The following is a 25882-nucleotide window of genomic DNA, read 5'->3' as shown; positions in this document are numbered from 1 at the left end:
AAATTGCTGCAATCAACCTCTACATCACAGGAATGCTATATAACTGGAAAAAATATACCCTCCCCCAAACACACTGAACTTTTAGTATGTTCTTCTTCTGCATTCTTTCTCACTTACCCCCAATCCTATTCTCTCAATGGCTTTGTAAATCAACCAGTTTCCAACAATGTATTTGCAGAAAGCATCTCAGACATGTGAAGCTGCTAGGTTTTTTGTCTGTCCCATACAATATGGAATACATCAGTGAAAAAGTATAGCAGTGCAAGTTTTAATTCACATGCTCTAGAAAGTATTGATTTTGGAAAAATATGCAGCTCAGCATTCTCCATTCCCCCTCTTCCCATACAAAAACCAAAATAAATATACAACATATTCCTACAAAAACCATCTTACGCATCAGAGTAGCCCCATATCGAGTACCTTACTGCTGTTCTTTTCAAGCCTGGGTTTTCATCTGCAAAAATAATCTAGGAATGAGAAAACTCTCCCATGAACTAAGATCAGCAAGACCCATTTCTCCCCTTCCCCTTCCTTGGAGTGAGGTGCTTCAATACAAGACCCACCCTGGCAGCCAGACAATAAAGCTGCAAATAACTTATTCTGATCAAAGCCCCATCTGCCTGGCAGCAGCAATTCAACTGCACTTCTGGTTTTTGTATGGCTGCAGCTTCTGAATTGAATGATCCTTTCATTTAGATGGAAGTTTAAACAAAATATGGTAATTAGCATCAACCACTGTGGCTTTCAGGGCTACCGTCTACAAAGACATCTCTAATAAAAGGACTTTCCTGCTTTCCCATCTAATTACACATTGTTGAACAATACAATTTAAATTTAAATCAGGCAGCTCTTTTTTTTCTTTAAGCCAGTTAACAGACTTCCTGCCTTATACACTACCTATAGGGTGGCAGAGACTATGATTAAAAAGAAGAATTCCACCTCAAAGCCATCTCACTGGATTTTGGTTTATCTTCCCCTGAGGAATATAGCTGTGGTTGGCAATATTTAGCACCAGTCTTGCTAGTATAAATCTCTGCTTTTTCAAATGGATGCAGGATTTAGCTTTATACCATCGCAGGGTAAAAAAATAGACATTATGTAGCACTGCAGTTTTATGACATAATAAAAGATGCCAGCGTGCAATGATGAATGTTTTTAATGAGACATCCTATTGACGCTGTAGTCAATAAAACCCTTTATAGGCAGAATCCTATAACAAGATGAACATTTTAACTACTACCCATTTTTGTTTAGGTACCATAATCCCTCATTAAAATGAAACCAATAGTGGAAAATTCAATCTTACACACACACACCCCCCCCCCAAAAAAGGGTATTTTTGGGAAATGATATTTTACAGACACACAACTGCATACTGACCTCACAGCAAAGCCAACGTGGGTCTGGCTAACACTTGGGCTGAAAGGGAAACCCCTGGGGTGTAGCAGCAGGTGCTGCAGAAAAAAGCCAGTGGCTCAGTGTCAAACACTTAGTAAACATTAGCCCACAAAAACAGATTGAATGGAAAGACTTAATCTGGCCCCATCACTTCTGATGAGCTGGTAGGCAGGAATAAAACACTGGTTTAAAGCCTCTGGCTGGGGCAGGGATTTGGACACCTGAATTCCCTCAGGCTGCTCTGACAACTCCCAGTTTAAAGATTTATCCTACAGACTTTTCTTACCACCTTCCATCTGCCAAGTGAAATAAAAAGGGCAGGCAGACGAAACAGATCTGAGGGAAACACATACTTTAGTGGCTTGAGTTATAATTTGAGGGAACAGTTTTAGTGTGTATGTAGTAAGTCTGGCATATTTGTGAAACTCATTTTTAGAAATATAATAATTGGAAAAGAAAGCTCCAGATGGGTCAGCAGCATCTTCCAGTAGTTCCAAAACAGCAGAAGTAGTAGTAATACAAGGCACCAAAAGAGAAAAACTTTCTATTTAAATAACATCATCTACTGTACATTCCCCAAACAACTAAATCCCAAACAGATTTGGAATTGGAATACAGACAGCATTCCTCACTTACATCCTGTTACAGAGCTGAACAGTAAACCAGAGCATGTTAAAATAGAAATGCTGTGTTAAATCCAACTTGACAGTCCCAGCTTTTAATAACTATTCCAAGGAAGTGGTCTCCCACCCAAACACCTTGAGCAGACTAACTTGGAAGCTCCTCTACTCCCAACCTGCAGTACAGCTGCTCGCATCAAGTAGTTCTTTCCTTCTCTTCTTGACCTGAGCTATTATTGCATCCCTATCTCAAGAGCAGGCAGCGTCTTCTCCAAGTTTATTGCCCAGGAAGATGGTGTGTGGACTTTTCTCACCTGCCACATAATAAGCAAGGCATCTAGAAATCCACCTAACCTAGCAATGAAACACAAGCACTCTCCTGCTTTCCACTGGGGAAAAAAAACCCTGTCACAAACATACTGACAATTTTGGAGAGAAGTGGCAAAAACAATGGAACCTGAAAGTGCTGTTCATCAGGAAACTGCTTGGGAGACATTCAGTTGTCCCCTGAGGAAGGAGAGCTTACAGCAATTTTAAAACCTGCAGCAGACAGAAATAGGAATTCTCACCATAAATTACTGCCTTCTTCAGAATTATTCTTGCCTACATCTCCTTGATAATAGGTTAAGATACATTTAGCAATAGTCAATAAAAGATTCATGAATTCTTAATAAACTCTCATATAATGACGGGGAAAGCATTTTACACAAGATACAATACAAAGTCTGATATCCACAAGGCTCTGAAACAGCAAAGACTTTTCAATTGCCCTTTTAACAGCTGTGAGAACTCTGTCATTTCTGTTTCTCCGTTTCTGTAACAGAACCTCTCACATATCACCTTTGCGTTAACAGGGAGAAGCTAGAAGATTGTGGCTGGGTATCATTTCCAAAGGCATGTTCTAAAGTCATCATTTTGGTTAACTTGTGATCTGAATACATCTTTGAGTTAAAAAAAAAAACAATAATAGGAATCACTAAAAAGTGATCTTTTCTGTCTTAGCAGGAATGTTGCCAAATACTGTGCCCTTAGTTGGTGCAAGCAGAAAACTGCATTAATTTGAAAACTGTGCATCACGCACGTTACCAAAAAATGACCTTCAGCACAGAGGAAAGCATTTGCCAGTTGTGCAGCAGCTACTGTTATGCCAGAAGAAACCACAGCAGATTTCATTATGATACAGCAATTTTACTTGGAATTTAACTTAAAACTTTCAGTAAGGAGGATTTGCTGGAAATACTTCTTCTAAGCAAAACTGAAATATCCCATGAAAGAAAACACATGCACAGTGCCACAGCTATAGCCACACAGGCTCTTAGCTTTGGCACAAGCAGAAAACACACACATATGTTGTACAACAGCTTCCACTGATGCATCCCTGGGGAGAGATTCCCAGGGTGGGACTGGTACCACTGGTCCTGCTTCAGCACAAGTGGCTCAACTCATGTCTGCATGTTTCAGCTACTGCTTTAGATCCACATGAGCTGCTGCTCCGACTGGATCGTGAAGTGTGGGAAAGCAAGAACCCCTTTTTTCCTAGAGAGCATTATCAGACATACATATCAAATTCACTATCAGTTTGCTAGTCATGTTGCTGAGTAATGTCTTCTGTAGCTTTTCTTTATATTGGAACAAAATGTCAAGCAAGGAAAATATTCAGCTTCTCAGAATTTAGTACGTTGCTTCAACCAGCCCTGACAATGACTCCACAGGGATCTTTGTAGAAAATGGAAGTAATGCAGCATGGAAAGGGGCAGCCTATCTTCATTGTGCTTAAAGTACTACAATTAGACACCTTCAGCCCCAGCAATGAGAACCTTAATGAATGTTGTTTGATATTCCTATCATTAATGCAGACAAATGATCTGCAGCTCTAATGGTAAAATTTAAACACTGTGGATTAAATGGCACCATGTTAAAAAGAAATATTTTCCTCCATTAACAAACAAAAAATGAAGGTGTAGGGCGTTTTATGGAAAGAGACCCACAAAACCTGAGATACATACTGATCTCACATTAGCAGGCCTGGGACAAAATGAGTTCTGAGACCTACAGGCAATCGTTTTGTAGTATTCATCCTCTTGAAAAAGACTTTTGGACCCAAGTGAGCATGCTAGCTGCATAGCAACATCTCAGTGATCCGGTCTCAGTCTTTGTAACGTCAGGAAAAAGAGGGTTTGATCCTTAGGAAAGGAAGGTCTCATGAAATCAAGTGTTTGCTAACAAGCAACCAGGATGGATTTGTGCCCACCACAGGCACATATTCCAGATTCTTTCAAAGAGAGGAAGCTTTACTTTGCAACCACTATATTTGAAACATGTTTTCCCCACCACCACAGCTTAAGGTAACATCCTATCTCATGCCAATCTCCTACTGACAGACCAACTACTGCCAGCCATTAATACACTCCCATCTACAGCAGTCTGAGATGACTCAATAGAAATTATACTCACCAGCTCTCAAGGCGAAGGATGAATACACACACTGTAATACGACTTCACAGAAGATACTTGTCTAGGATACCATGTTTACATGAAATGTAGTTGCAATTATGCAAAGCCATTATCATGATTATTTTTTGCTAATAAATGTCATTACTTGACAGAACTGTGTATCGCATTCCAGTACATACAGATAGTATCTTGCTTTTAAAGCCAAGAAACCTTCAATAGAATCTGAGTATAAATATAATTTTCTAAAATGGTGACTAGGTTTTTTTTTGCAGTGGAAAGCAGACACAGGCCTATGTTTCCCTCCCCTTTTTCATCAGGGCCATTCATTGCACCTACCAATCAAGCTGTCCCTCAAAGGACTTGTCCAAAATCATCACTGCTTGTTGATGCACAGAGAACTGCATCCACTGGCTCACAGGCAGTGACCGGACCCATTCAGACCTGGATGAGCATTGCACACTTCTTGTATTCTATTCCTGCCTCCTGTTTGTCTACCTTGTTGTATTTCATTGTAAGAAGCATCAAGGGCTGCTCCATCCGAATAGATGAGTCTAAAGGGCAGAACAAAAGACTGGCTGAACACCTCAGTTTCTGCTTTGCCTTCGACAGTGATCTCCCGTCAAATCAAACATGTTCTTCAACATCTGTGCAAGTGCTGACAACCCTGATTTCCCAACTGTTTAGAAAGCGTAGGACTCTTTGGGGACGCATTAATCATTTTCTTTTTCTGCCACTTCAGTCCTCAGAAATGTAAACATGTTCATAGTTTGCATGCAAACTCCACTACCAGTTACACCCCAGATAAGAGTGTGAAAACCAGAATAGCTATGCAAGGATATCTTATTGCTGGTTAGTTCAGAAAGGCAAACATGGGATTTAGCTCCATGACAGCTCAGGCAGTAAAACAAATAGCATGCCAGCTCTGCAGAGCATAATCAGAGCACAATCAGAAGCAAGTGACACAGCCACCTACACACTGAAAACATGCTGTCAGTAAAATGCTGCATCAGCCAAACCCTGAGTATACAGTGGAAAAGTCTAAAAATACTTTCAGAGCAGTGAGACATCCAAATCAGTGCAAGACTCATGTAATCCTTTTTCATTTGATGCTTCACATATAACCAGTAAGTCCTATGTCAATTCCCACTGCAGTGTAACACTGGTGTTTTCCTACCATCTCCAGTGGATGGATTATAATGCCTCCACTTTGCCTAAGCAGTGAAACGAGGTCACTCTTTTTATTCCCCAGGAATTCAGATGGCTTTGGAAAGTGGTGGCAATAAGTTGACAAAAACATTAAAAAAACAAAGAAGCAAACCACATCTTAATTGCACTTCCTGCAAAGAAGATTAAAAACCCCATAGATTCAAATCATAGTTTTCTATCTAAAAAGTGATTCTCTGCTTCCCCCTTCAAATCCTCAAATACACAGCAGTAACTATGAAATAAGGAGCACTGGCCAGGGTGGATGTGGTTCTAAGTTGAAGATGTCCCTGCCCATTGCAGGAGGGGTTAGACTCAACTTTAAAGATGAGCGTTGAAGGTCCTTTCCAACCTAAACCATTCTATGATTCGATGATTATGTTACAACTGTAGTACCAAGTGCCCCACTCTTTGCTGACATGCTGGGTAAAATCTGTGCCACAGCAACACAAAAGTTCCCCTTTTAAATAGAAAAGTATCAAAACAAAAGTTGTATGTGACGATTTCTGCATATACACTTGTATAATTTATTTCTGCAGTTTAAAAATAACCTATGACTCCAAAGTAGTTCAGACTACAAGTCAATGGAAGTAATACATATGAAAATCTGTTGCACCATTCCTTTGTTCTAACAACTTCCATCTCTGATTTTGTACAGGTTACTGAACTACAGTTCTTTCAAGGTATATAAGGTCCCAAAACATACACTAAAATATACCTCAATTCTGACAGTTTTGAGATGTTAATTTCTGTTTCTACTCTTACATGACTCTTCCTAAATTGTCATGTAAGAGCATCAAGCTAAAGAAGACTCTATACATATGAAACATTGCGGAACAGAATCCCAAACCATCAGAAAACCAACAGCAAATTGTCACAGCAAAGGACTCAAATGATTTGCTGATAACTTGAGAATAACAAAATCCAAATAAATGAAAAGTTCTCCACAATCTACTTGAAAACAGTGTGTAAAAACAAAGATGAAAAAGCCACGACTCATTCGCTAATTCACAATTACTAATTTATTCACTGAGCTACAATGGCGTTTTAGTCTGAAAAGCAAACACTGGTGGTTGCCATTACATAGATTTCAAATCTAGTATTTCAAGCAGATGGCTGTAGGAGTTTGGATCATTCTCTTGTTTACTACTTCCACTTGCTTGTTATTTTTAGATTTAGACCCATTCCTACCAAAGCACAAAAGAGCAACTAGATAAGGGATTTACAGTTGTATATTTGCAGTGTGTGCTAATAACAGTGCATGTATTAATGTCATATAGAAATCAGCAGAAGCTTGAAAATAAATGTTAGAAGTTGGGGGGGGGGGGGGGGAGAGTGTTAGGTTATGTATACTCTATATTATGCCATACCTTGCATTTCTAAGAATTGCATGCTCCTGTAAAGTCTAAGACAGAGGAAAAACAAGAAAATAAAAACGTCTTTAGAATGAGTTAGTGGCTTGAAGAGCAGCCGATTAGATGGTCTAAGCACACACCTCACTGGCGGTGTAACATCCCTGTATGACACAAAGCCCTCAAATAGGGCAGCAGGCTTGGTTACCTACAGCAACAGAGCTGGCAGCAGCTCACACTTCCATGCTGGGCTGCAAGGATGCATCAGAGAAGCAGCACCTCTGGGCCAGCGTAAGCTCAGCCAGGTCCAGATCTGCACCACTCTCCTCTAGGGCTGGAAGCAATATTCAGCCAACCCAGGAGCACGTCCTGCTTCCCCATCTCTTTGGAGGGGCTACTCTAAGAGTCAAAAGATGCTGCTGACCCTGTGCCAATGCCACTCAATGGCCTGACAGACATAAGCCATTTTGATGGGTAAAATGTGCTCAGACTGTATCTTCAACAGTACAGGAATCATGGAAGCAAAGAACACACAGCTACATGGGAATGCTAAAAACAATATGTCAAAAGTGAGAAGAGATAAGAAATTCAAATGAGGACTTTACAGGGAACAGTATCTCTAGCTGCTCCCAGGCTAAGAAAAAGTTTGAACGCTTGCTTACTTCCTTGCTTATTCTTTAAGCACAAGAAGATTCATGGGATTGCTGAAATCAGGGTGGTGGCGAGTAAGAGGAACTGCAAGGTCCGGCAATAAAAATCAAGAAAAGTTTAAGGTAGTTGTTTTGAACAAAAGAAGAGGAAGCTAGGAGAAAACTAAGTTCAACTGAGACTAAGCAAAATGTGGGGGTTTTATATACATATAAATTCATTTTGTACCTTCATAATGAAAGAAGAGATCCTCCTTTGTGGACTCTGAACCATGGCACAGACAGTCCCTTGGATTGCAAACTTGATTTCTACACATTTGACTACCTGTGAACACCTACAGATTTTGAATGGAAAAAAGAATTTCTTTTTAGATAGAGCTACAGACTCTGCTTGGAGATATTTTAATTCATCCATTTTACATATCACTGGATGTGGCTGTGGGTACCAGAATCACCTTATGCAAGTTCTGAAGGTGAAAAAGCCACAAAGGGAAGCAAAGCAGTTCTGTCAGCAGCAGCAGGGTACAATCAATAGCATCCCATATTAGACAATCAGTGCCACAGTGTATCATTCCCAATTTTTTAAAGAAATGTTTTAAATTGAATTCTTAAATAATTGAAAGGAATCTATTTCACGCAGAAAAAGAGGCCATTAAGGAAGTGCTTTATAAGAGACTCACAACTTTAATCACCTTCAGTTGAACAGAGTTGAGCTGAGCTCAACATTTGCATAAGCAAATTAAAAAATCTATAGCATGAAAACAAGGATTTAAAAAATTCCTTAAGAATATGTTTAAATAAATGACTGATTACATGTAGCTGTGTACCCAGAATTGTTAAGTTTACTATGCACTGTTAAAAAGAAAGAAGAGCGTGCTGTTGGTGCTCTTTGCTGACTGGAGTTCATTTCTGTGCAGTCCTACACAAATGAATCTCCAGTGGGACTCAAGTTCATAGGGATTTACAGAATCCTTCCCTTTGGTTAATATTAGTTAAATCTAAGGCTAAAGCAACATGCTTTTGTGCTGCTACTTCAATTAAAAAGCAAAAAAGACATTAGATACAATACTGAATTCAGAAGACAGACTGTCAATCACACACATGGTTCTTTTTTAATTGTCTTAATTTTTCAGTAGAGGGTTGTATGCTATCAAAACTTCACAAAAGATAGTAAAATAAAAATTGGCTAGTTTTTAATGTATTAATTCCAAACTATCCTACAGAATGTAGCAGGATTCTGTTGAATGAAGGGATTTTATTTGGAAAAGTTCACAATTTCTAGGAGCAATCAACACTTATTCTAAATTCATAAGATAGTCCTACCAAATGTCAGCCCTATTATAATGATTTCATTCCAAAAAACAACTTCTGTAGGACTTCTCTGAACAAAACCTGCATGTTTTCCTTGGCATAACTCATCATCTCAACAACACTCAATCAACCCATTAAGATAAAGGAATCAAGGAGGAGAATTAGAACATATGTACCACCTAAGTACAAACACTAGGCTTATAAGAAACCGTATTAAAGGATGTACACATTAATAGTTTTAATATTTCAAATATTGCATTTTTGGTATTCCCTGTTAAGAATTACAGGAAAAAATCATAATATCATATGTTTGCTACAAAATTTATCCTCAAGCCCCTTCAGAAAGCAAGAAACCCAGTTGTTCACACTAACTGTAACTGTACACCTATTTTTTACAGGCATGAAGATGTGCATGTGGCCATTCCTGGGTTTAGAGTCCCTTTAAATGCGCTATCAATCAGTTGCAGATTGCATAGCCAACTGCAATTATGCATTTACAGCAATCAGGTGTCCCAAGTAATTTAACATTAAAATTTCAAACTCTTTCAGGGAGAGTTTATATTTACTGTCTATGTCTGCAAAAGTATTACTGAAAACAATCTTAAACTTAAATTTGTCCCTGACATTTATTTCTGGTTAATATGTGGTTCCTAAGCATAAAAGGCTATTCGGACAGGTGTTTAAAAAAGGACCAAAATAACTGCTTACTTTGAGTTCCTTCTGCATGGAAAATTCTGTATCCAGTGCTGAGTAAAGCAGGGGGTGCACCTGGAACCAGGCCATGCTCTGCTTTAGGAACAGAAAAATTACTGAAGCATTGGAACCTTTTTTCAGCTAAACATCTGGACAAACTGGCCAGTGAGATCAATTTGGAACCATTATTCACCACTACAGCCACATCTTTGATTGAGAAGAACATTCTAAACAAGCAGAAACCTTTGTGTGGCATGTCCTATCTGATCGCTATTTGGTGCTAATAACCACCAAACCATCCACCTGAGCAGGCCAGGGAAAGCATCTGGACATACCCAGCTACTTAACAGCTCAGTTTCCCACCTGGCCAGGAAAATTCCAGTTGCAGGGCTGCACTCTGCTTCATTACTTACTAACAACCTGAGCATCTCAATTCCTGTAGCACAATATATCTCCCATGAGCTTCTTACAAAACTGCTTGTCACAAAAATTACTAACAATAAAACAAAATAAAGAGTTTGTACACAAGAAAAAAATTACAATTTTTCTATTTTTCCTGTTAAGAATTCCTTCCCCTAACTGATTTCCTGATTGTCTTCACTTGGTTTCTATGTGTCGAATTGAAGTGCAACTAAAACTTTCTAGGAAGTAACAGTTGCAAACCCTGTGAGGGATTCAAAAACCTCATTGCATGTTATTAAGACAAAAATCTGTAACTCTGAAAACCTTCCATAAAACACATATATTTTCCTATGACATACAAGCAGTCTGTGATAGCATTCCTGCAGTGACCAGCATGCAGCCAAACCTAACAGCATATGGACAGCCACTTTCCTAGCTAATCATGCTGCAGCCATCTGCAGATGTATCACACTGAACAAGTGATGAGTTATTAAGATGATTTGCTTTAACACAGATGGGTACATTTTTGATACATTATCTCCTTGCAATACAAGAACCATTGAAAGAACTTAAGAAAGAAATACCAGCTAACAAACTCTGCCTCGTTGCACCCAAAGCACCTTATCCTGCTCCCCTGGTCTTAATCCAAATAAACCCAGCCTTAGCTGCTGCTTAAATTTCCTCCAACTTGCCCAGTCGAGGTCTGCAGGTTGTCTTTCCTCTGCGTTTTCTTGGCTTGGGCGTCTCAGCCACCTTTGGAGCCTGTCAACAAGAGCCTGGGAGGATTCTGTGGGTTAACCCTGGCAGGAGGCTGACACTTCTCCCTGCCTCTCCACTATCTGGATCAGACTATCAGGGAGGTGTGAATGCCTACAGCTTGTGTGTGGCCTGAGCAAAGCTAATTTCTTAACCCTTTCCTTTGCCAGTGAGAGCAGAACCTACACTCGCTAAAGATACAGATAAAACATACAGAGATGCAACATGAAGCCACAGGGGACCACTGCCACAGCTGGGGAGGAGCATCACTGTTGTTTGCAGCCACAGGACAAAATGACTTCTCACAGAAGGTGAAAATATACATGGGCATAACTGTAGGATGAGACTGTAAAGCCTTAGGGGCTCAGCAATCAATAAGAATTAATCTGTAATATACAGGAAGTTAATTGTTCCTCTTGACTGTAACTGAGTCCCGAGAAAGCTCACACAAAATATAGTTGGTGCAGTTTAATCTACAGTAAACTGCACATCAAAATGTCTAGGGTAGAAATCTGGTGGGGGAAAAGTTCCTATATGCTCTCCTATAAAAATAGTGAAAGAATGACACAACTTGTACAGGAAAGAACAGCACATGAAAAAATAATGAATAACATTTTTTGACCTGCTGCATGTCTTTGCATGAATTTAATTTTTCAAAACATTTGCTATCAGTGACATTCCCACTGCTAACACATTGCCTTCTAGGAAGGAGAGCGCATCCTTTACTAAACTCTTTACTAATCTAAGTATTGCTGGAGGATCTCCACGCAGCGGCATTACGTACTCTGATAACAAATGTTGTAAAGGGAGCACAAACACTGTTCATAACCTAAAAACTGCTTACATTGGGTTTAGTCTTTTTGAGGATTGATGTGTCTCAGAAAGAGAGAGCAGTGCTGTTTCTGCCAGGACCCACTATACTCTCAAGAGTTTCCTGACCACTTTCTTTACCACTACAAAAGTGAACTTTAAAATTTAAACATGGAGTGCAAATTAAATGCTAGTTTATGCGGGGTTGTTTCTATTAACTTCCATCTTTTGATTCACTGATGGTTCTTCAGGATGCAGTACTGCCAAGTCCAAGTGTTCAAAGGTGATGAATCAGGCCACAAATTCCAGGAGAACTTGTAGATTAACAGCCAAGTTGGATAGTTTATTTTACTTTTATTTTCTATTATCTGTTTTTTAATTAATGTTAAGGTCCACAAACTTTTATTAGCCTGGAGCTTTTGTTTTCCAGAACAGTATGTAAATTCTTGAGGCTTGCAAGCAAACAAATGAGATACGAATTGCCAATACTGAGTTAAGGGGAAATAATTGAAGTGAAGAAACAAGTCGAGATTGTGCCAATATAAGAAATAAAGACAACATCAGCATAGACAAAAAGTAAACCTGCATCTACTGTAAACTAGTCTTGAAGTGTCACTCATTGATAAAAAAAATATCAGATGTAATATGTTACATCTCACTCAGACACACTGAGAGCTGGGATTTGCACAGTGCTCTCTACAGGTTTTCCTGGTTGGTGTAAATCCTAGTATGTAATGGCAACTAATAAAATCCATGGAAATTCTGTCTTCAGTTCCAAGTTACAAGATTTGCTTTTGGTGGATAGTTAAAAAATTAAAGTGCTAATATCATCCTAGTTTTTAGATAGATTTAAAAACCAAAACAAACCCAACACATTCCACCTATCCCATCTTTTGTGGGCTTACAAAGTACCTTGAAACTATAATAGTTTGTTGGTTGGGTTTTGGTGGTGTTTTCTTCTTGTTGTGGGTTGTTTTGCCCTTTTTTGAGGGCTAGAGACATATTAAAGGATATCCAAATGTGTTGATCATAAATTGTAGAGAGTGGTATATATGATCAGAATCTAAGTTACTTCAAATGAACCTACTAATACTGCTGTCAATACCAGTCTATATCAAGCTGTCTCTTACATGGACCGAACTGTGCTTACATGGCTTTGCCAAATGAGATGCCTCACTTAGCACAATTACAAAGCAGTCTCTTTAGAAGGGAAATGAAGTCAATCAATTCACCACTGAGCTTTTAGGGGACCCACCACTCTGCCTTGTACTCATTAGCACTGGAAGTGGTAAAGTGAGCCATTTACTTATAGTGCCTTATGATGCCTGTTTAAAAGGGATGAAAGAACAGAAGACACAAGAACCCAGCTAAATTCAGCTTGAGAGAAAAGATTCAGCAGTACTGAGTAACAGGAAAAGTTTCTGTAATGTATTGACTAGGTTGGCAAGCTCTGATATAATTAGAATGAGGAATAACTGCAGCAAACTGCTGGCATACACTGGATTTACTTGTGCTTAATGGGCCATCACCAGCCTTGGTGGGGTTTTTCTGTCTGTTTTTAAGACTAACAAGAATGCTGGAAAATGAAAGATCTCTGAAGGACAGCCATTACATAAATAGGAAATAGAAAAGGAGCTATTCCATCAGGGTACTCAGCTTTACGAAGAGAGGATAAAGAACAACACAGGCAGATTTCTAGATTAATGGTGACACTAAGCTCACTGTCTGGCAGAACCCATAGCAGCTGATTAAGAAGAAAAGGGGGAAATGTGATTAAGCCATATTGTAGGTAACAGTTTCATACTGTACTGTCATCTGTGAAACTCTCTAAAATGAGCTTTTTACAGGGTCGGACATAGCATTATATACACATAAACACACTTCAATAGCAAGAAGCTAAAACAAGTGAATATGGGAGAAATAAAACGTATTCATTAAAAGTAAATTGAATTAGCACAGAAGAGCCTCAGATTCAGGTCAGTGTAAGCTGGCCTTTATGGAAGCGGTCAAACGTACTTAGCAGTTTAAGTACCCAGGTCCATAGTTCAGTATTGTTTTCGTTTCTTTGCTGAGAAAAGCAACATGAAGAAGCTAAACCAGGCTATCTGCAGAGAATTCAAGCCAAAATGAACCACCCTAAACCACCCAACACTCAAACACAGCTCTTCATATTCTCCTTAGGAATGTAAATGAGCCCTGCCCTTGTTATCAGGTACCAACTGGCAAGGCACTCTGGTGCCTCTGATGTGATAGGGATGAGCAAATGCCTTTATGAATTTTTGGTGACAGACTTAGGAAAAGTGTCACACACTGAAAACCAAAAATCAAACATGCCTCAAAGCCAAGTGTGGGATTTCCAAACGCAAAACTAGTGATGAGGTTGAGAAGTAACAAGGCCATCAATGAACCTGGACACTGGAATGGGGCATAATTTGTATTACTATGCCTGTGATGTAACTGTGTGCATTCTCAACTTGAATTTTTCAAGATTCTCCTTGCAGGCATGCTAGACTCAGCTCTTATTTTCAATAGAGACTTGATTATTCCATCATGTTGACATAAATTGGGAACAACTTCATAAAAGCAAAGGAATAAACGACCCAAAAGACTTCTTAAGACTGGTATGGATTTTCTGCTGAGGGTATTTTACACTCCCTGTCACCATATACCTCACAATCACCACAGTAAAACCGAAGTAAGCTATTTTTATTTCACAGATGGGAAACCTATTGGGATAAAACACAAAAATCCAACAGAACAGGGACAAATGCTCTGGTAAATGTAAATGTCCAGGTAGACAGAGACACACACAACCCATGCAGGTATCTGTGTGCTGTGAGTACCCACAAGATAAACAAGCATTTGTGCATGTAAGTGCCTACATGTATGAGCTGACCTCAGATCCTTTATAAACCTTGTCCTATTGAGTTTCCTGATACTGCACAGAGCAAATCTACATCATTGGATAAAGAACAGTAAAAAGACACTGGAGCTACAAGTAACATGTAAAACAAAGCAGCACAGTCACAACAACATGAGTTTAGTAAGTCACATACATTGCCACTGAGGCTACATTGCCTTTCAGAGAATGAAAACTACTATCATTGTATGGCCCCACTGATCTGTGCTCACAGAGAACGCAGTCCTTTTTAAAATGCTGTGTGCAGTACTACAGAGAATGAATGACCAGAAGTATTTCATGGATTAAGAATTAGTGATCCCAGACAGGTATCAGAGCAGAGGCTCCCCCATTCCTTCAGTCTATATTCACCAGCTACATCTGTAATCTGGACAAACTGAAATACTGCCTGGCAGTGGAAATGAACATTTTAAATATCATTTTGTCTGAAACTCCACAATATTAAATTAATGCTGCCTTTGGGCAGGGAAGTAGATTGGATGAGCTTGCAAATCCTGTATGGCCCTGATTCTCATGATTCTACTACTGCTCAGGATTGCTGCCTACTCTGTCACCATGCTGCCCCAGTAGCATTCAGGTGACATTCTTCCCTTTGTGCATCAAACCCCTTAAATATTTTCCGCTGTTCCATTTTTTTTAATTTATTTCCCCCCAGAACAGCCAGTCATAGAATCATAAAATCACAGAATAGTTTGTATTGGAAAGGACCTTAAGATCATCCAGTTCCAACCCCCAGCCATGGGCAGGGACACATCACACTAGTACATGTTGCTCAAGGCTCTGTCCAGCCTGGCCTTGAACACTGCCAGGGATGGAGCATTTATCACTTCTTTGGGCAACCTATTCCAGCACCTCACTACCCTCACAGTAAAGAACTTCCTCCTTACATCTAACCTGAATTTCCCCTGTTTAAGTTCAAGCCCATTCCCCCTTGTCCCGTCACTACAGTCGCTGATGAAGAGCCCCTTTCCAGTATCCTTGTAGGCCCCCTTCGGATATTGGAAGGCTGCTCTGAGGTCTCCACGCAGCTTCTCTTTTCCAAGCTGAACAGTCACCAATATGGACTATACCAATCATTGATATAGTAACTTAATACCCATGTTTATGTAAAAATGTTTTAATTTCATCCAAACTGTCTCTTGCAATAGCTTCCAGGAAGGAAACAGATGTAAGTGGAACTTCTGTCCCAGGTTACTCTGCGATTTTTCCCCATTTGAGGTTAATTAAGAGGGCCCAGCTCACAAAATCTGCTTACATCACTGTAATCAACCTCAACTGGATGGTGCTCAGCAGAGGAACAGATGCTTTAAAAGGACACTGAAATAGAAGCCCAAGCCAGACAGACCTGACTCAGATTTGAGAGACTGAGCCTCACAGATCTTTCTCATTTGTTTTGCTCTTTCCGGTATCAGCTTTTGGAAAGTATTGAGTCATTCTCTGCCCTGGAAATTCATTATCTGAAACTTGGTTCTAACAGGACTCAGAGATAATTCATCTCTTGACAGCGAAATAGATATTGCAAGGGAAGGAAAGATACCCCAAGGTCAAGCGTGGCTTGGTGTTTATGAGTCATACAGCTCCATGCAATACTGCTACTTTCTGCTTTCCTTGGTTAGATTCAAAAGACATGAAGAAATCAAGTGAAAACTTTTCAAATCAGTGGGACAAAAACAGCTTTTAAATGATCTGAGAACTAGGCAGTTGGGCAAAAAATAAAATGTTACTGATTGTATAATGAACATAGAAAATCAATAAAATACAGTTAACATTTATGTAGACATTAAATCAGGAATGGAATCTGACTGTAACATCTGACAAATACTTCCAGTAGGAATCTGATGACACATTTGAAGAGAGATGCTTTCCCACAATCCTAAAATGTGTCATCAATCTGAAGAAAACCCCCTGCTAGACCCATTTAGTAATTTGATCTTCCTGCAAACTGTTTTTACCCAGTAAATAATAAATTCCTTTGGCACTACCCAAAGTAAGTACCAAGTCAGCATCACAGCATGGATTTGTCATTAATCACATTCATAAGTGACTGACTTTTCTCTAGACAGGCCAGTTCCCACATTGTTCAGAGCACACCATTCCACTCCTCAGCAGTGTAGTAAAACCAAATAGTACTTGGTATGTGTTAGTTATAGGTGTTAGGGATACTTCAAAAAATGTCTTCTAGTCAGAATACAGTCATTTGGGAGGTGGAGGGAGGAGAAAGGGGAAAAAGAACCATTTTCTTGGAACATACCCACTGCAAGGAGGTTTTGTGGAGGAGATTTGTCATGACCAGGCTCTATTTTCCCATCAGAGTAACCCATAGACGAGTGGTTGGAGATTGCAGATGTGAATCAATCAGAAAACCCTAACCAGTGATTACCATCTATTTTGGACCATGTAATTTCTTTGCTGGTGAGTTGGTTTTCAAGTGCTTGAAAGGTCTGTTTCACTTCTGTGGCAGAAAAGGCAATGTCACATGTGGCAGGAGAGAATCTGGATTTCTAATTAGGCTGTAATTGCATTCTTTCCTTTCCTACCTCACCCAGGCTCTCAGTGGGCTGTTTCACAGACCACCCAACTATGGAACCTCGCAGACTCCAGAGTCCTTCCAACACCTCTCCATAGGCTTTCTGTCAAATAGCTGAGTTAATGCCCGAAGTATCAAAGTGCTCATAGCCTCAGCTCACTGTCGTTTTAAAGGAAGGTAAATACATTCAGCTCTTCCCTGTGGTGAGCCACCTGAAGCACAAGCTGGAAGGCAGAAAATTAGTTTGGCTAAAACAGCAACAGGCAACCCAAACATTCTGAGAGCACTAAGGAATCATGAGCTAATCAGAAAAAGACTCATTTTTTTATGTATATCACCTGTAGATCTATAGTGGAAACTAGGTGCCACATGAGTGGTAACAGGGAAGTTACTTAGCAACTTTTTTTCAGTCAGTATAACCCCAAAACTTGTTCTGTGCTATTTATAAAGATAAAGCAATCTCAGCAGAACCAAAGCAGCCACACTGAAGAGCAGGAACACTCCTCAGGGAGAAGCAGACAGAGAGAGAACAAGCACTACCAAGATATCGGAACAAGGTAGAGGGAGCATGTTATGTGTTTTCTCAGAGGAACACATTGTTTCTTTAATAAAACCAGAACTATAAAGACACAAAAACTATTTCAGCCATGACAAGCACACAGGTAAATGTATAGACAGGCAGAAGTGAAACACAGAGCACTAACATTCAGGTTATGACTTTACCACAACATGTCTAGACTGCACAAAATTACTTGAAACAACTGTCATAAAACCTACAGGTTGGTTTGGGATTTTTGTGAGGTTTTTGCTTGGTTTATTTTTGTTTTAATTTGTTTGTGGTGGTTTTTGTTTGCTTGTTTGTTTTAATTTTTAAATACCAATTTTCCATATGAATTGTCCATATTTTTCCTCTGGGCAAAGCAGCCTGTGAAGGATTTATTGCTATCCCAGTAATGAACTCTCCAAGCACACTGATTCTGAAGAACCAAATTCAATCTCCTCTTTAAAAAGCCCTCATTCACACTGCAAAAAAAATGAAGTATGATGCTGCAATAAATGAAGGCAGGAAGATGAAAAGAACTTGTCAGCAGTGAGTGAAGTGACTCTTCACAGTTACTAATGCTCCTGCACTCTTGCTGCATTTCTACCCTTGGCAGCTTCCTGCTAAAGGGGCACACAGACCGGAGACTGCAATGCAACAGTTGCTCAAATCATTACAACAAAACTACTGATACTACTAACAAGTAACATTTTCCTAACAGGTACTAACAACACGCATCATGCCCAAAGGGGTAAATGCCTTCATAAGCCAACACTCCAATTAAATCAGTTTCAGTCAATAATTTGCCTGCTTCCAGTGAATGCATCTGAGAGGAAAACGTTAACTACCACAGAAAGCAGAACATGGCATCAATGAGCAACAAACATTCATATGAAGATCTGCAACAAAGACATTAAGATTGGTCTGAATGAAGCATGAATAGAAACGTCTCTCTGTTAAATCACAAGAAACAACAGGATTCCAAAGAGTGACACATGGTGATGACCTGATTGACAGCAATCAAACTGGTAAGCACCAGAACATGTTGTTTCCATCAAGATCAGGTGTAATATGTAAGTTTTCTTCATCTCAGCCCAGCAGAAGGCTATACTGCAGCCATAAAGTTACCACAAACCAGAGAAGCAAAGAAAAGGGGCAGCTTAAGATGCATGCAGGAGAAGTAAGCAAGACTGAGGCAAGTCTCATGCTGTAACAGCTGACACTGGAAGGACATAAAAGACCTGTCCAAAACTCAGCTCATCACCACAATCCAAGTGAAACCCAGAAGATACAGTGAGGATTCACTACCCAGCACCCTTGTCCTGTGGGCTGCCAACAGGGATCCTGGCCAGTCCCCTTGGGCTCACATGGTTTGGTGCTGGGGTTCTCTCAATATCCTAAAAAGGCTGCAAACAGACACCATGAGAAGTGCTGTGTGGTTGTTTCCTGAGCTCATGAACTAGCTTCTCTCTGTGTATATTTCACCACATGAGCTGAACTTCCTGGGCCTGCCCTTTCCTTAGAAAATCACTCTAAAAGTACTAGCAGATCACCACAAAGCAGTATTTCGTTTCCTGAAGGGTGTTTACTGTCTCCAGGTTCAAGCCCTATGCTTGATCCCCAGCACACATCAGTGGGTTATATGAAGGAAGTGAATGCTGCTTATTTTGTTCTGTAGCGATATTTCTGCCTGCTTTCCAACAGGTAGGAATAAAGAGCTTTTTATCTCATAGCAATTCAGATCACAAACACAAATTCATGTCAATTATACATACCAGTTTGGTATTTCCTTGTCAGCAGTTAAAATCCAAATAGAACAAACCAAAACCCCCTTCTTGATAGAGGAAGGAAATGAAGGAAAATATGAAATTAACATGCACACTGTAAAATAAAAATGCCCCTTAACACTCAGTTAATAGTTCTGTATTCTTTTGACTCAGTCACAGTTACTGGATCACCATTCTCATGAAAGAACCAGTAAGTGACGACCCAATGCAAAAAACAACACATGTTCACTTCTCTGGAGCCAAAGCAAAACTATTCATCTCCTCTCTGTTAATACTGGGGTTTTATTCTATTGCAATTGAAGAAGTTTGGGGACATTTTCTCTAAATTATTCACCAAAAACAATCCTTTATATTCCAGCCAGGATCCTTCATATTTTAACCAGGATTAACCAGAGAATAATGCACTTGTATCCCTTTCCTCGAAAAACACTTGTGCCCCAGGAAATTTAACTGCCTCTATCTAATCCCATGAAAGTCCTTTCTGAATCACTTGGGGATTGACCTCATGAATTTTTCATTGTTGTTTCTCGGTGGGACTGTCAATCAGAGATGAAAAAGAGGAAAACAAAACACAAAGTGAAGTGGTTTGCTAGAAACATCACCTCAGCTAGCACTAAAATTACATCAGATGGCATAAAGAGGAATCACTCTGAAGAACCAGCATGGAAAAAAAGTGTCTGTTTTGTGTCCTTCCTCCCCATTTTCCAGATTTAATAGCTTATTTCCTTTCTGTGGGTTTTTTTTTCAGGCACACTCAATGTTGCATTCTGTTTGCTGAAAAGCATCACAGGCACTTCACAGAAGTTTACAACAAAAGCCCAGCATCAGTTGTGTTTTAATCAGTTTTCATCAAGTCATCCTCAAATGAAACACCACAAGATTGTACTTCTTTTCCCCTTCACACTTCTATGTAGTAACATTCACAGTAGTGACAGCAGAATGGAAGGCATGGCTCAGATCCACAAGACGTCTGATCACTTCTGACAAGTTAAACGTGAGCACAAAGAATGTTCTCCTACAAGCAGTCAAAGCACAAACACTGTACACCAATCCCCCCGCTAGGCACAGAAGCTTGCTATACGCAGCCTAAACCTAGTATTATTTAGGAGACCCAGCCACACACTGAGACCTCACAGGTGCTTTGCAATGCTGATTTCTTCCTAACGGCTAAACTGTAATCATGTATATAAAAAGGCAAATGTGATGGAGCAGTCATATGACTTTTGTAGATCTTTCCAGCTGGCCTTAAAATAACTTATTCTCTATGAAGGATACTCTTTTAAGATACAGGCTTTTTTAAAAAAAAAAAAAAGAAAAAAAGCTTTTAGCATAAGAAAGGCGAAAAAGAAGGGTCACAAAAGAAAAGAATCAAGAGAAGTGCTCACAACTGAGAAACAGAAGGCACAGCACAATTCTCACCCCTGAAAGCTACAACCAAGCACAGGATCTTACATGCTCAGGTAAACACAGGCAACAACATTACTTTGAACAACTGGATCTATTCTTCTCAGACATAGTTTAGATTCAGCTGCTTTCTGTATTTCTATTACTATAATTCTGTACTAGTGAGGCCTTCATGTCTTTGCAGTGTAAGAATCTATCCTATCCAAGATGCAAAGATGCAAAATACAGCTACATCTGAGTAATAACTTGTGTCTTTTTAGATATACAGGGATCTGAACTCTCTTTCGTCCAATGTATACATTCCCTTTCCATACTTTTGATATTGCATTATTTCAAATTCATTTAAGGTGTGTTACGGTTAATGTTTTCCATAGAGCTCCAAGACCTTTGAATACCTGGTTTCTTCAAAGCTAATTCCCTAAACTCACAGGTTGGAGCTCTTTATGTACAGTGTTAGTAAACCACTGTAGCTGCATGGACTTGGGGGCTGCTACAGAACCAGTATACAGAAAGGACCTATGTATGCTGGTGATTGCCTCTCCCAACACAGTTCAGAAGACAGGGGACAGCCTCCATCTCCAAAGCATTCCTGTGAGCACTTTGTTCTGGGAAAAGGCACTTTATTCGGGGAAAAAAAAAGAAGGAAATTTTAATTTGGGAATAATTACATTGCTGCAAGAGCAGAGAGATCAACTAGTGCAGAATAAAGGGTCAACATGGAAATCACAGAATGGTTCAGGTTGGAAGCAACCTTAGGATTATCTAGTTCCAAACACCTGCTACAGGCAGGGACACCTTCCACTAGACCAGGGTGCTCCAAGCCCCATCCGACCTGGCCTTGAACACTGCCAGGGACAGGGCAGACACAGCTCCTCTGAGCACCCTGTGCCAGCGCCTCACCACCCTCACAGGGAAGAACTTCTTATGTTTAACCTAAATCTCCCCTGTTCAATAGGGGAATGGGCCAAAACATTTCATGTCACATCAGTTGTGCTGGTCTGCTCCCCTAAGAAAAGAAAAACAAACAAAAGAAAAAAAGCAAAACCAAAAAAACTGCATGTACAGGCTTCAGATTTCCTTTTGCTGGCTAACAAGGTTTTTCCATACCGATTCTGAGCAACATGACTGATGCTGAACCATGTGGGTCTAAGTGTGTTCAGCCATTACAGAGAATTCACAATATTCTTACACATGTGCGTGAGAGGAGGATTTTCTTAAATCAATCTAAATCAAAGATTTATTTCATATAAGAATAAATAACACAAAGCATATATAGCTCACACAAAGGGGGTCTGCCTGGGAATCCCAACACTGGGGTTATTCATGGAGCAACATTAAATTCGATTTCTTTTGGGGGGAATGCACTTTGATTCTGAGATTATGTATCTCTAAATAAGTAACTCTAGCATGAAGTTAAACAAGATATTTCCAAGATGGAAAGCAGGACTGCCTTCCTCCAATATTACTCCCTGTACAGCATGACATCCATGCAAGTCAGAGGCTAATCCTTCCCGGAGCCCTCCCATTACCACACCAGCTGTGCGGGGCTAAATGAACACTAAGAAATGTGGGTTTGCTTTCAATTGGTCATTTTTTTGTTTGGATACTGCCCCTTTTCTACTACCAAATGCACTGGTTTTCCCTACAGCAAAGTTTAAACTAGGTTTTCTCAACTCTCCTCAGCTTAGTGAAAGCAGTAATAAGGTAAAGAAGTTGAAGTTAAAAGCTCAGTGAAATCTCTCTGAACTTTCTTTGTGCAACTTAATCACATGGCAGACTTCAAAATGAAGTAATCCAGGAATTACATTCAACAGCAAAATAATTAGGGGAAGAAAAAAATAATCGGACCAACAGGTGAAGGCCTGAATGGAGCTCTAGTTAAGAAAGGGGAAAAAAGCCTGTGTGCATAAAACAGGATTCTTCCTCAAGTGAGCCAAGAAGTTCTAAGCTTTGAGAGCTAGAGCTAAACCTTTATATACTAATAAGACCACATCCTTCCTAGTGAAGAGATGCTCTTTCTTCAGTTTCTCTTTGTTTCCTTTCCTGTTCTGTAATCACCCTATCAGGCAATTCTGTCCTTCACCTTTCTCTTTGGGATTGGTAATTCTTTCCTTACTGGTTGCACAGTTCACTACTGGAGTCAGAATAGGACACTGGTTTGCTATCAGCTGGCCTATACAGAAAGTAAAATGTGTCCAAAGTATAAAAACTTGGAACACTGTCTCCACATGCATTTAAATTGACAAGAGATTACATGCAGCTAGGAAAATAATAAGACATTTTACCAGGAATAGTTCCTGTTTCCTCCCCTTTTAACATTTTGGTTCATATAAATGTATGCCATGCCTCAGTAGGTCCTCCATCCATAAATGGTGCAGTGCATTCTACAAACAGTTGTCAAATCCCCTTCTATTAAAATTCTGAGTTCTTGTTTACCTTGAACAGGCCTCTACAGACATTCACAGACAAGAAATAGAAACAGCTTCAATGCCAAAATGTAATTTCTCAGGCATAGACCAGAATATATATTTTAACATATTCATAGAGTGAAAAAAGGAGCCTCAAGTTGCAATGTGCTGTCAAATAGCAACTGATTCTGAAACAGGTGTTTCCACATCTGACTGAGCAAGCAAAAATGGATTAAGACAACTGGTCTTTAAGGCAGGAAAAAGCAGAAAAGTTCCTAAGAATGGACAGAAGTAGAGGGAAGAAAGTGCCTGTTAGATGTATTTTTAAAATAGGTACAGTTTTAGCTACTCATTTTACTGAAGTGTCTCAGGCACAGCCTAGTTTCCAGAGATTTTGATTTTCAGATCAAGTGTTTCACACCTAACACATGTACCTATTCCTTGCCTATAAAAAGGCTGGTTTTGCATGTTTGTCAGAGCAAATGGGTAACTTGACAAAATAACCACTTTGAAAGAGACTGGAGGGACCTCAGGAAGTCTCCAGTCCAAGCTCCTACCCAAAGGAGGGTCAGCTCCAAGGTCAGATCAGGTTGCTCAAGGTTTATATAGTCACGTCTCAAAAGCCAATCTGAACTTGTTCTGTTTCAATTTATGTCTGCTGTCTCTCATCCTTTCACAGAGAAAAGCCTGGTGCCTCATACAGGAAAACCAGCATGCCATTCCCTAAGTTTGTGACTGCTTAGTAAAACACACGAGAGATTTCCAGGAAAGTTCTTCAATTGAGAAGATGAACCTACACCATTTCTAAAAATACCTCAAAGACTTCAATGCAAACTACATTTGCTTTACAGAAGGGCCAATTCCTCAGTACTTCATGGTAAGTACAAACATTTTGGAAGAGTGGAACATATTAATTAGCAGAGTAAAGAGGTTTCAATTTCCAGGACAAAACAAAGCAGAGTATGTTGATCATGGAAATTTCAAGATCAAAATTAGGCAGCCTAGCTGGTTGGTTGTGACATAAACCACAATTTTCCAATCACTGCCTAAGGCAAAAATGTCAGAGCTGAAGTAAATTGCCTAGATTAGGATGTTTAACTTGACATGTTTATTCTAGCTGAAAGCCAAACAGATCTTTCCAACTTCCTAGAGCATTCCTCATCCATTTTTGTTTTTAAAAAAGCTAATCAACTATTTTTCTAGCAGTTCTACAATAAGAAGCAAAACTGAAAATGCACGCACTTAAATATACTCATATACATGTACATAATACACAATGATTATATACTACTTTTTACACATATAAAACCTATCTGACTTTATAGAATCACAGAGTGGTTTGAGTGGGAAAGGACCAAAGCTCATCCAGTTCTGATCCCCTGCCATGGGCAGGGACACCTTCCACTACACCAGGTTGCTCCAAGCCCCATCCAACCTGGCTTTAAACACTGCCAGGGATGGGGCAGCCACAGCTTCTCTGGGCAACCTGTGCCAGGGCCTCACCACTCTCACAGGAAAGAATTTCTTCCCAATGTCTTACCTAAATCTCCCCTCTGTCAGTTGAAAGCCATTCCCCGTCTCCTGTCATTACCATGCCCTGTCAGAATTTGCTCTCCAGATTTCTTGTAGGTGCCCTGAGTCAGCAAAAGGTTTCATATTTATATGTAGATAATTTATACTGGTCACCTTTAATAGTCACAGATAAAGATACTTCGGATAATTAGAGATGTTCCTGAATTCCTCATACAGCTTAGTTTAAGTCAATCCACTGTGGTGTCAATGAATTTAGCTTCTGGGGATCAGCAGCCCTTCATGCTGCTGTCACAGCTAGAAAAGGATGAGACTAGTGGGAGAAGAGACCAGACAGAAATGTGCTTTCAGAAGGCTGAACCTGGCACAGTGAATAAATGCTGGGTATGTCATCCTTTCAACACAAGGACATGTGGCCACAGTACAGTGTACAAATGCCTCATTAGAGGAGGAAAAGCAAATACCTGTGGAAATGCAATTAAGCTCCATCTAGTACCTGTGTAGGCAGCTTAGGGCTATTATGATCACCCCTGATTTACACTGCAACACCGATACATCTGAAAAACAGTCTGTATCTTACCTCATACTCAGGGCAGAAGAAACTGGTTTTGCCTTCAAAATTTGCCTCATTTCAGTATTAGGAAAGAGTCAGCAGGTACCCGGAAGGAAACGGAGGAAAAATAAAAAATTAGAAAAGGAGCCATTATAAAAAATCCCATGTGTATTACACAACCACATGATGCATTCTAATACATATACATGGGTGAAATCAAAGTGAGGCAACCTCTGAGAGAAAAGATACTAAAGTCTTCTCAGGCAACTTGGGCACTGTTGCAGACTCTCCAGTTGAGCCACAGTGGGTGTGCAGCACAATGGAGGCTCCATTACTGGGGCTCAATTTTTGTGGCTGTCTAGCAGTAAAATGCCCCATCCAAGATACAAGAATGCACCTCTGTGAGGGGGACAGATGAGGAATTGAATGAGAAGAGCTGTCTTCATGTGTGAATGAGCAAAACAATGAGCATTCTCCATCTCTTCTCACATGTTTGATTGATTGAGAGTAACTGGATCCAGGCACTATGTTCTCTACTGTCTCCTCTACAAATAGATCCCTTAAGT

At 39.8% G+C, this 25882-nt stretch overlaps 1 protein-coding gene across 2 annotated transcripts in view; it reads right to left on the bottom strand.

Annotated features, from left to right (window-relative positions):
• SPSB4 (splA/ryanodine receptor domain and SOCS box containing 4) overlaps positions 1-25478 on the bottom strand; it is a 129779-nt gene extending 104301 nt beyond the window's left edge. Inside the window, exons 1-2 of one of the 2 annotated variants that reach the window (XM_057429128.1) lie at positions 25344-25478; positions 4809-5023 (exon numbers count right to left, since the gene is read on the bottom strand). The gene's annotated coding sequence lies outside the window, so the exon portion shown is untranslated. Of the gene's footprint in view, positions 1-4808; positions 5024-17103; positions 17227-25343 lie in introns of those variants that run through there. The other variant, XM_057429129.1, reaches the window with a different exon arrangement.
• Positions 25479-25882: the final 404 nt, after the last annotated feature.

This window comes from Pezoporus wallicus, unplaced genomic scaffold (genome assembly GCF_028554395.1).
Source record: "Pezoporus wallicus isolate ANWC-B61680 ecotype Strahan unplaced genomic scaffold, APGP_CSIRO_Pwel_v1 contig_593, whole genome shotgun sequence".
In the NCBI taxonomy this organism is placed as follows: domain Eukaryota; kingdom Metazoa; phylum Chordata; class Aves; order Psittaciformes; family Psittacidae; genus Pezoporus; species Pezoporus wallicus.
The sequence above is the reverse complement of the archived record's forward strand: the minus strand, read 5'-3'. Positions and strand labels throughout refer to the sequence as shown.